Genomic DNA, 12416 nt, shown 5'->3' on the forward strand with positions numbered 1-12416 from the left:
CTAAAATAAAGATAAAAACATTAAAAGCAAAAACAATAACCCTAAAAACAGATGGCACCGACTAATCATAAAAAGCCAGAATGGATGGAGGAAAAGGGGGGGGAGAAGGGGGGAATAGGGAGAAGGTGGTCAGCTGGGGTCGGTGTGGAAAGCCTCCCTGAAAAGCAATGTCTTTAATTGCTTCCTAAATGTCAACAGGGAGGGGGCTAGATGGAGCTCCTCAGGAAGTTGGTTCCACAAAGTTGGAGCCACCACAAAGAAGGCCCTACCTTTGATAGAGAATTTATGGGCCTCCCTTGGGGTGGCCACCCAGAGGAACCTCGACTGGGATGATCTTGTGAGTAGGGTGGATGACATTAAGGAAAGATTCTCCAACAAGTAACATTGGCCCAAACCATGGAGGGCTTTGTATGTGTCAAAACCTTGAACCTGATCTAGGACGCAACAGGGAACCAGTGGAAGCAAGCCAGAACCAGAGTGATGCAGTCAAATTTCCACCACTAGTCTGGCTGCCATATTTTGGACCTGCTGAAGTCTTTGGATCGGGCTCAAGAGAAGCCCCACGAATTGGGGGCACTGCAGTAGTTGATCCAGGAGATGACCAGGGCATGCACCAAAGTCCTGAGAGAGTTCTCACTAGGTAGGGGTGAATATTGTGTATTTTATGTATATGTATTTTGGATATCGGTCATTGACTGTAATAAAGTGCCTGTCTGTCTGTCTGTCTAGGCCTCAGCAGCTACCTGGCCCTGCTAACCTCTGGCCCCACCTATGCAAGCCGTGATGATACTGAAGCTGAGATCATAAACGAAATGGCCCAGAGGGCTTTTTCTTAGATCGCTTTCTCTGACTGCATATGCACGGGTGAGCGGAAGAGAGATGGCTGCCCCAGAGTCACTCCCTCACAACTCAGATTAAATTCACTTTGGAAAGAATAATATATACCCTGAGGGCTTCTTAGATGTTTATTTAATATCTAACTTTCTAGCTATTGTGTGTGTATGTGTGCATGAACACACCTCTCAGTTACATTGGAGCTGCAAATGCAAATTTCGGCACTCTGAGACATTATGTGGATTTGTCAAATTCCCCAGATGGCTAAAGACCTATAAAGCAATGAGAGAAGAGGGGGAAAAAAGAATGTGAAATTAGAATTCCTTTTTATGACATTTCACATGTAGCTGTTTAAAATAAACTCCCATTCTGCCTTATGATAGCTACTCTCAAGGGGTCTGACAAAAGAAACATTTTCTACATGTGCCCTGGAAAACGCTTTCTCTGTACAATGTTAATAGATATTCAGCTCTCCATGATAGGATTTAAAATTTAATTTTACAGCTCTGCATATCCCTAAAGCTCTATGCTGATAATGTTTCCTTCTTCATAATAGCCATTCCTCACAACAAGCCTCTGATAGTCTGCAGGTTTTCGAAGACAGCTACCCAGTGAAACAAGGCACGTTAAAACAAAAATAAAAACAAAACAATCTCAGATCTTTCTTCCACCCTCAGGCCCAACTTAGTTTGGACACTGTGAGTGATAGGCCTCATATTTCCCAAACTGTTCAGTTCAGTACACACGTACATCCCTTAGGGAGAGCTTGGAAATGTCGTTTTGTGGGATGACAATTCGCAGTATCCGCAAATGCTGGCTTGGAGATTTTTGGAATTACCGTCTGGAGAAGTAACTTTCTTGACCTCGGATTTTAGATTTCTTGGAACAGGAAAAGTGAAGGTGAATGTAATATGTTCAAGGGCAAAACTAGAGAACCAGACTCATGTACCTCCTAGATGAATATGTAGGTTGGTATGCCGCTGCCTTCCAGATCTCAAAGGTCTCCACATTTTGTGACACCATTCTCAGCTCAAAAGTAGATATGAACTGATTGTTTATAGATAAAATATGTTTGTACATAATGTATTTTTCCAGCCTGGCACCCTCAAAGGGTTTTGGACCACAACTCCCATCAGCACCACCTGGCATGGCCAATAGTTGGGAGTAATAGGAGTTGTGGTCCAAATCACCTACAAAGTAATAGTCTGGAGGGGATTGAAACAGCTTTTAAACAGTGATAGAAATAAGATAGAACCCTGCAGAGCCCCAGAGCATAACTACCAAAGGGAGACCAATAAACCTCTGCATAACCTAGGATTAACCTAGAAAGTTGAACAATGCAGTAATGCCAACATTCAGCCTTGCCAGAGGGATACCATGAAATCCTCTGATCTTTTTACCAACAGGAAATAGTCGGCCATGCTGCTTATAAAACAAACCAAAGATTTCATTGATTCCATTCAATAAGTAGGCTGTACCACAGATTAGTTGTCCAGGCAATATCTGTAGACCAGCCCAGTCCACTTGTCTATTGGCCTGTTGCCCTTGGAACTTTAAAGCAGGATCTGATTCATAAACGGACTGAAAATTACACATGAGGATTGGAAGAATTGATATGCACACAGTTTTCCTGTTTCTCTGTCCACAAAGGAAATCTGACAGGGAGATCAAGCACTTTGTATCCCAGAACTAGGTCTGCAGCATGACTTTAAAAAGGATCTAGGAAAACCAGTTTTGTCCAAGAGTATTTGGGGTTATCTGGTAAAGATTAACACCCTGGGCCAAGCAGCTGGACAGAATTAATAGAATTGGCTTGCTTGTCCATGCATATGCCATATAATGAAAGCCCTTTATATTTTCAAATTTTAGCCAAGAGAAGCTATTCTAAATTAACTGGAGGTAGATCACATCAAACAAAATACAACTGCCCCGTGAGTGCAACAGTCTCTTGTTCAGGCTGCCAAGTCACAGGCTTTGGCCCTGAAATGCTGTTTTCAAAATCTGTTCTCCAGGTCTCAGGCCTTACAGTGGAAACCTTGGAGAATGGCTTGGAGAATCTTGGCTACCCTAGATTTTTTTTTATTCCTTTTCATGACTTCAGGAGGCCACATTTAAGCATGCTCAGAAGCACCTTGTCTTTTTCATTATTTTGCATGCTCATATCGGTAGTTTCCAGCTGTGGTTCCCCAGATGTTCTTTGACTACAACTCCCAGAAACCTCCACCACTAGCTGTGCTGGCTAGGATTTCTGGGAGCTGTAGTCTAGGAACATCTGGGCACTCAAGGTTGGCAACCACTGCTCTAAAGTTGCTGCTAGTAGAAGTCAGAAATGGGCTTTAAATAAACTTAGGATCTTTACATATGCCTGGCACATACAGACCATATTATAGTTACTGCTCAAGGGCCTTACACCCCCATGATATCACATTGTCCTCCCCAGGAATTGGCCTTGAAATCTCATGGAATGGGGGTGCTGCTGACTTGTCAACCCTAGGACATTTCCCCTTGTGTTCCCTAGTAACTGATAAACAGAGCTATGCTTCCTCCAGTACTGAAGGAAATATATCTCCATCATGACAGCCCCGTGCACCATGATGACCTGCATAGTCCTTATACACCTACACACATGTATATGCTTATCTGTTTTTTTACAGTTCTCCAGATAAGCATACAGACCTTGCACCAATAAATTCTATTTATGTATAGGCAGCCAATGTACATAGAACGGAGAATATGCTGCCATCCTGAACCTGCTCCAGAGCAGCACAAAAAAAATGCAAGTGTTCATTTACTCCCACATAAGGGTCCTTTGTTGTTCCTGAATAATATTTTTGACCCCATGTTTCCTCCAGAAGTCTTTTGCTGATATACCTGTCACTGAGAAACAAGCAGGCATCTCAGAAACGTCAGATTACCTGGAAAGACATCGAACTAGATCATTATTTTGCCCCCAGATCTGCTTTGGATCATGTGCAGTCCTGTAAGAGACACTGCTAAACTAAAAAACAAAAAGTCTCCTCAAGGAACAATATTCTTGGAAAGCTATCAGGAATTTGTTGGTGCACATAGCCGTGTTATTCTTGTACCGTGCCGAGGACGCTGGGTCTTATTCTGGGTCCCAGAGTCTAGGAAACTCACCTGAGATGTTAGCCAGGCCTTTGGCCAGTATTAGTACCCCAGATGAAATGACAATAGGCACTAAAACTAGGAAGGATCAAATCAGTCAGCTCTGAGATTTTGCAAATGTTGGTGTATTCGGGTCAAATCCAAACTGAAACAAAATTCTCAAGCATTACTTTGTCACACAGCAAAATCTGGGTGCAAATCTGCTCAAAGATGAGCTGAAATGAAGATGTGTACTTAAAACTTCTTTCTGCAGTTGCACAGAAGGAGGGAGGGACGATCTGTAGACAACAGAAAAATGTTCTTTCAAGGACACATTTCTTCTGCTCATAAACTGCGACAAGAAATAAAGGGATCATAATGTTTCTAATCAATGTCAGCCTTGCACATGTTAATTCCTAATCCTATTCCAGGACCTCCTTTCTGCACCTGTCTGTGAATTTTTTAAAAAAATTAACAATCTCACATACATTTTGAACATTTTTTTAACAACATATGTCTTTTATACATGGTGCCCTAGAAATCTGCATGCTTGTATGTACTGGAACTTGAAATACTATTCATATACATTATTTTAGTATATTTTTTAGCCATGAACATTATCACAGAATTCAGAGAAATGTGAATTGAAAGACTGTGTATATTTGTCTCGGAGATGTGAATCAGATTGGTTAGCTGAAAAGGTGAACCAAGAATCTCTGCTTTCCTGTTAAGTACCTATGGAGCCCTTAGGCTTTCTTGGTATATATGATTTGCTTCAGAACATTTTCTCAGCCCCACTGTAGTTGTATTTCAATCACCTTGCAGCAGGGTCATGATTGTTAACAGTTCCAATCTGTTGTGTTCTTTTTAAAGATGTTATTTTCAATCTGCAGTGGAGCTTTTTCAAGGTAAAAAGCAAGCACAACAGTGCCCCCAGACTGTGGAAAGGTAACTTCAGCAAATGCATATAACAAAACTGTGTTCTGATTTTGCTTTTATTTGTTTGAATCTTGCCTGTTTAGGGGAAGTAATCTTGCATAACACAGGGCTTTGTGCCAATGCACACGTGTGTGTGTGTGTGTGTGTGTGTGTGTGTGTGTGTGTGTGTGTGTGTGTGTGTGTGTGTGTGTGTGTGTGTGAGTGAGTGAGTGAGTGAGTGAGAGAGAGAGAGAGAGAGAAAGAGAGAGAGAGAGAGAGAGAGAGAATTCTATTCAAAATGCCATCCCTGGAGCCACATATTATTCAGTGCTCTAAATTTATCATCAGTATAATTTGTTTTTCTTGACAATAAGGGCCCCCTCTGGTAAGCTATTGTAAGGTGGAATTTATTTCTGAGAATTCAACTCAAATGCTTCTTAAAGTGAACTTTAAAAAAACCAGGAGCAGCAAATAGTAGTAATCTCAACAGTTGGGTTCCTCCCTTTTCCTAAAGCTCTCCTGTGGTCAAAGACAGAGGAACTTCGTGTGTCTGGAGAAGTGAATGGAATCCACAAAAGCTCACAATGAAACAAACTTGTCAGCCTTTAAAGCAGGGGTCTCAAACTCAATTTACCTGGGGGCCACTGGAGGCAGAGTCTGGGTGAGGTGGGCCACATCAGGTTCTCCACAAGAAAAGCTTTGTTTAAAAAATTCTAATCTTCTCTAATCTCTTTATTTTTTAAACATAAAATAAGATGAAAAAATAAATAAACAAATTAAGAATTAATAAGAAAATAAATAATAATAATATTAAAATAATAAAATAATAAAATAATAAAATAATAATAAAATAATAATAATAATAATAATAATAATAATAATAATAATAATAATAATAATAAAAATAAAAATAAAAATAAAAATAAAAATAAAAATAATAATAATAATAATAATAATAATAATAATAATAATAATAATAATAATAATAATAATAATAATAATAATAATAATAATAATAATAATAATAATAATAATAATAAAAATTTTCCAGTGAGTGACTATATGTGGTTTCTTCAGTCTTCTATATCTGCTGAATTCAGATTCGAATATCTGCATTAACAGTTCTTTAACCTTTAGAAGAAGATTAAAAGGTTAAAGAACTGTTAATGCAGACATTTGAATCTGAATTCAGCAGATATAGAAGACTGAAGAAACCTCATATAGTCGCTCACTAGAAAAATTGTCCTGAACATGAATGGAACATTGAAGAACATGAACTGTTCTTCTGAACGTGGCTTCTTCTCTTGCCTACTCCTTGCTGCTAGAGACCTTGGCAGCGCTTCCTCTTGCATAGCCGAGGCACATTTGGCTCGAGGGAGGAAGCAGTTGAGACCCTCTGTATGGCTTGAAGATGATCATCAGTCAGTCTAGACCTGTATTTGGACTTGTTGAAGGTGGAGAAGAGCTTTTTGCACAAGTATGTGCTCCCAAAAAGGCACATGGTCCGCTTGAACGTTCAGGAAAGCTCAGGGAAGCTGGGGGTCAGTTCTCTCAAAAACTGCCCAAGCTTGTCTGCTTTTCCACTCACCTCTCTGAACTTCGCTTTGAGTTCAGCGTCGCCTGGCGTGGGTACTTCGGGGGGCAGGGGGGACCCAGCCCCTACGAGGCGGGGAGGAAGCCCCATGCTCGCCAAGTAGGTGCCACTGCTCCCACTCCTTAAACTTTCATATTAAGGTGGGGGTCACAAACTATCATCCCGCTGGCCACAATTGGCCCCCGGGCTGCATGTTTGAGACCCCTGCTTTAAAGTCTTGCAATACTCTTGCTTTGTTTTATTGTTGAAGAGGAGGCACAACTACTTTCTAAGAATTGAAAGAAGAACCCTGATTGCACAAAGTGGCTAATAATCATCAATATTAAAAATAACTGGTGTTGCTGAACCTTCTCACTTGGTCATGTGCATGAAGAGGGGGACAGTGCAGTTTAGCAAAGATGTAGTCAATACATACCTTATATTATCCCCTCCCCAGTGTTCATGTGCATAGTGCAGTCATTAATGGCAAGGGAAGACTATACAACTATAGGTGTAAGCATCTGGCCACAGAGCCAGAAGTTGGGAGTTCGATTCCACACTGTGCCTTCTTGACAGGGGCTGATGATCCATAGGATCCCTTCCAGCTCTACAGTTCTATGAGTACTGTAACTATTGCACATGGATCTGAAACCCTGCATGGGAAGAAGGCACACAAGATCAATGACATCAGGGGTCATGGCTAGACAGAATGGCTTCACTCCTCCTCACTTGTGTGTTGAGGTGTAGTGCCTACGCAGGACTAATGGCATCACAACACACAAGAATTAAATATAAGAACAGCCCAATGGATATGAGCAGACACTAAAACCAATTCCACTAAGATGTCTTCCAACAGGACCAGAACAATTCTTTCCACAGCACTTGAAACAGTCCAAAAGCCATTGTGAGGAAGTTTTCAGACAGGTTGCTGTATTAGTCTGTTTCAGCAACAAAAATGAAAACAAAACTAAAGTATTGTGGCATCTTTACAATCAACAGATTTCTGCACGAGCTTTCATGGACGCAGTCTACTTCTTCAGTCATTTGAAGCCCAAGCTCCCTTTGTAAAGAAGGGAGGCTTTAGCTGCCTGGTCGAAGACCATTACAGGATGGAGTATAATAAGGCCGAAATCTAAGGCATAGGGGTGGTCACTGTGACAAACCCAGACCTACTGGGATCTGCCACACGTTAACTAAGCTGCCACCAACCATTCCCTATAAGAAGTCACACAGACCAGGGATGGATTTTCAACAAATAAAAGAATAAGGTTTATTTAAAACAACACACAGGGAAAATAAATTGATCAGGTGAATAAGATATAGTAACGTGGCTTAGTTTCACTCATACATACACACAGTTTGGTTCACACAGAACCCTTAACTTGAAGCACAGACCCTGAACCTATCAGTTCTGGCTAACCAACAGACACCTGAACCTATCAGGTTGGTACTCTGACACACAGTAGTACCCTGTCTGACACACAGACTCCCACACCAGCTTCTTCTTCCCAGCTGCTGCTTCTTCACATCCCAGCGTCTTCTGAACTTCACCACACAGGCATCACATATATATATACAGTACAGCCCCTCCTCCTGATGTCCCGCCTTCCACTCCCCATAGGATGGAACTTTCCCTCCAAACCCATGACAGACAGGTAACATCAGTGCTGTATGTAACACCTCCCCTCTTTATAAGTTGTTTTGTAGGGGGAAAGCTAAGGTGCTTTTTCCCAAAAAACAACCTGGATAAAACACACAACAACAGTTATACATACCATATCATACTTACTTATACTTACATTCTAAGTTAACCATAGCAATTAGGCATTTAAACATTTACCATATACATTACATCAATTTACCTTTATTCTTACAAACCAAATTCAAAAAATAGGTACATTTAACTTTTTGTCATCCATATATACACATAGTCCATGTTCTTTCGCCGTCTTCATTCTTCAGGTCTTCTTGATAAGGCGTCAGCAACACAGTTCACTGACCCTCTGACCACCTTCACTTCAAAGTCATAGTCCTGTAGGTTTAAAGCCCACCTCATAAGTTTGCTATTGTGGGTTTTCATTGTCTTTAACCATTGCAGTGGTGAATGGTCAGTGCACAGAACAAAATGTCTTCCCCAGATGTAAGGCTTGGCCTTCTGGATCGCGTAGACTATGGCCAAACACTCCTTCTCCACGGTTGCCAAATGTCTCTCACCTTTTTGAAGTTTCCTACTCAGGTAGGACACTGGATGCTGGTCACCATTCTCATCCTCCTGGCACAGAACTGCTCCTACCCCGCTGTTAGACGCATCGGTGTAGATGATGAACTCCCGGTCGAAGTCTGGAGCACGCAGCACTGGATAGTTGATTAACGCCTCCTTCAACCTCTGGAACGCCGCCTCACAGTCGCTGGTCCACGGGATACGGTCATCAGCCTTCTTCCTCGTCAGATCGGTCAGCGGAGCCGCAATCTCGCTAAACCTCGGGATGAACTTTCTGTAGTAGCCCACCAACCCAAGAAATGATTTGACTTTTTTCTTGGTGTTGGGTCTAGGCCAATCACGAACAGCTTCTATTTTGGCCTCCAGGGGTTTTATCACTCCTCCCCCTACCATGTGACCCAAGTATTTTACTTCTGGGCTACCCAGCTGCAGTTTGTTCTCTTCGCAGGGCCCAGGCCACAGCACTTCCTCCCCTGGGTCAAAGTGCCTCTCCCCGGCTCTCTGGACACACCAGGCTTTCTTTCTGACCTTTTGAGCTTGCAGGGTCTCTGTTGCTAGCTCTAGGTTTCTCTTTAGGTCATTCCTCAAGGTGTCTATGTATGTCACAACGTCTTGTGGGTCATCCTGGGTGATCTGCTCCCAATTTTGTTTGATCAAATCAAGGGGCCCTTTCACCCTTCTCCCAAATAAAAGTTCAAATGGGCTGAACCCGGTACTGGCTTGTGGCACTGATCGATAAGCAAACAAAAGGGATTGCAGCTTCTGGTCCCAATTGTTTGGATTCTCTGCCAAGTAAGACCTAATCATGCGCATTAGAGTCCCATTGAACTTCTCAGTTAACCCATTACTTTCAGGATGATAGGCAGTGGTTTCCTTGAGCTTAATTCCACAGATTTGCCATAAGCGTTTCATGAGCTTTGATGTGAATGATGCTCCCAAATCTGTGATTATTTCTGAGGCAAATCCCATCCTGGACATATACCCCACCAAGGCATCTGCCACTGTGTTAGTTTCAATGTTAGTCAAGGGTATGGCTTCAGGGTACCTCGTGGCATGGTCCACAATGGTGAGAATGAACCTGTTCCCCCTCTTTGTGGCCTTGGGCAAAGGTCCCACAATATCCACCCCTATGCATTTGAACGGAGTGTCAATCACAGGCAAAGGGCACAACTTTGCTTTGGTCCTGTCGCGGTTATTCCCCTGCCTTTGACACACATCACATTGTTTACAGAACTCCCTGATCTGCTTCCCTATGTCAGGCCAGTAAAAATTCTGTGTGATTCTCTGCTGTGTTTTGTTCACCCCTAAGTGTGCAGCAAACATGTCAGAGTGCCCCCTTTGTAAGATCATGGGGCGATACTTTTCAGGTACCACTAGCTGACTTCTGATCCCATCTCCCCCTTTTGAGATATTCCTCAGGGTCTCTCTATATAAAATCCCCTTTTTCTCCAGAAATCTCACTGGGGTTTCAGGTGTTAGCTGGGCGTCAGTCACCTGTTCAAAACACTTTTGGAGAGTGGCGTCTGCCTTTTGCTCCTGTCCAAATCTGCTGTCTGTGGTTAAGGTTTCCACCACAGCTTCTGAACTCCCCTCTGCTTCCGTCTCTGGCTCATCATTACCCCCTTGAACTGTCCCCGTGGTGGCTTGTGAACGTGTAATCACTAGCACCCGTTTCACATGTTCAGCCAGGTCATTTCCCACGAGCACGGCTGCTGGCAGAGTCGATGAAATCGCTAGCCGCCAAACTCCCCTCCAGCCTTGAAAGTTGACAGGTACCTCCGCGACTGGCAGTGAGATTACCTGCCCCTCAATCCCTGCCACCTTCATGCTCTCATTTGGGATTACATACTCCCTAGGAATAATATCTGGATGGCACAGGGTCACCTGAGAACAAGTGTCCCGCAGCCCCCGATACTGATGGTCAAGTATTCCTACGTCCACCCCTGCTGTCTCAAACAACTGAGAATCTGTTCTCACCAGCAGGCAGCGCCTGACCTCTACAAGAGGACCATTTTCCTCAGCCTGATCAGCAGATGTAGCTGTTCCAGATTGAGTAGCCATGGCAGCAGGCTCCCTCAGTGACAATGAGCCTTGCTCTTTCTGGACACAGAACACAGCTTTTGGCTTGGTTCCACTCGAATCCTGAGGCACAATTCCTTTTAGCTGCTTTAATTTCTCACACTCTGAGATTAGATGGCCCTTTCCCTGACAGAAATAACATTTTCTGGTGTATTTTGAGTCTTTCTCATCTTGTTTTGGTTTTCCCTCCAAAATCTGAGGTCTTAGTTTCATGTCTGAGGGCTTCCCTTCACCATGGGCCCCTCCCCCTTGCTGGCTTTTCCCTGGTCCCTGAGAGTACTTGCTGTAGGTTTCTTTAGGTTTCCCCATCGCTTTCCCCTCACCCAAGGGCTTTCTTATTTGGGAAATAAAATCTGCGATCTCGGCTGCTTCTGCCACAGATTTTGGTTTCCTTTCCCTCACCTGGAATTTCAGTTCCCCATGCAGGACTGAATAGAACTGTTCCAGCGCTATCAAGTCTTTGAGCTGCTGAAAGGTCTCTGTCCCCTCCTGAGATAGCCATTTCTCTAGCAGCCTCACCAATTGAGCCCCCACTTGGGTAAAAGTCTGCTCTGGTTTCTTTGTGAGGGACCTGAATCTTTGCCTCAGCTGTTCCGCATTTATCCCATGTCTTGCAAACACCAGTTTTTTAAACTCTGCAAAATCTCTCATCAGTTCCTGTGGCATCTCTGAATAAACCTCAGCCAGGCTACCACTGATTAAAGATCGCATGATGGTCATCTTCTCAGTTTCCCTCACTGAGAAGTCCACAAACGCTCTTTCCACTAAGGAAAAGAACACCTCAGGACAATCTCCCTTGTGGTACACAGGGAATTTCTTCAGGTCAGCTTTAGACAGTTGGCCTCCCTCAGAATCCCTATTGTTATTATTGTTCTGGTTCATCAGTTCCAATTTTTTTAATTCAAACGCCATTTTCTCTCTCTCCAATCTTTCTTCTCTTTCCATTTTCTCTCTCTCTATTCTTTCTTCTCTTTCCATTTTCTCTATTTCAAACTGCCTTCTTTCTCTCTCTAATCTTTCTTCTCTTTCCCTTTCCTCCATTTCAAATTGCCTCATCCTCAGTTCATGCTGTTGGGCTATGAGCAATTTTTTAAGTTCTGGGTTCTGTTCTCCCGTGCTGTCACCCTGCACTGAGCCAAATTCATCCTCAGAACCTTGGTCAACCTGGGGGTCTTTCACTTCACCCATTTCTGCCATTTGGCTTCGAGTCAAGGGCATAATCCCCCCCCTCAGAACAGGCTGCTTTAAAAAGTCAAGCCTCAAAATAAAACGACCACTTTTTTTTTCTTTTGCCTCAGAACCAGCTTTCCCTATAGATTGCTGCTGTCCTTTCAGCACTAACTTGCAACAGTTGCGAGCTAGAGTCTACCCCCCTCTGCTGGGCCTCTCAGCAGACAAGCTAGCTCACTGCTATTTCACAGTTTTGCCTCAGCTTTTTCCCGCCAAAACAGGCTGCCTCAGAGCTCCCTAATCTAGCCCCCAATCTGAGGTTACACGTTCTTCTACTAGTGCACCCCCCCGTGAGGTACACCTAGAAGATTACCTACGCGCTCTCAGATTGTCCCTGACTAGACCCCCCTTGCTCTGGGCACACTTGCCAAGGCTTTGCTGGACCACTGGACAACTGGACCAGTCGTATCCCACACGCTGGACACCAATCAATGTGACAAACCCAGACCTACTGGG

Source organism: Pogona vitticeps, chromosome 3 (assembly GCF_051106095.1).
Source record: "Pogona vitticeps strain Pit_001003342236 chromosome 3, PviZW2.1, whole genome shotgun sequence".
NCBI classification, from domain to species: Eukaryota; Metazoa; Chordata; class Lepidosauria; order Squamata; family Agamidae; genus Pogona; species Pogona vitticeps.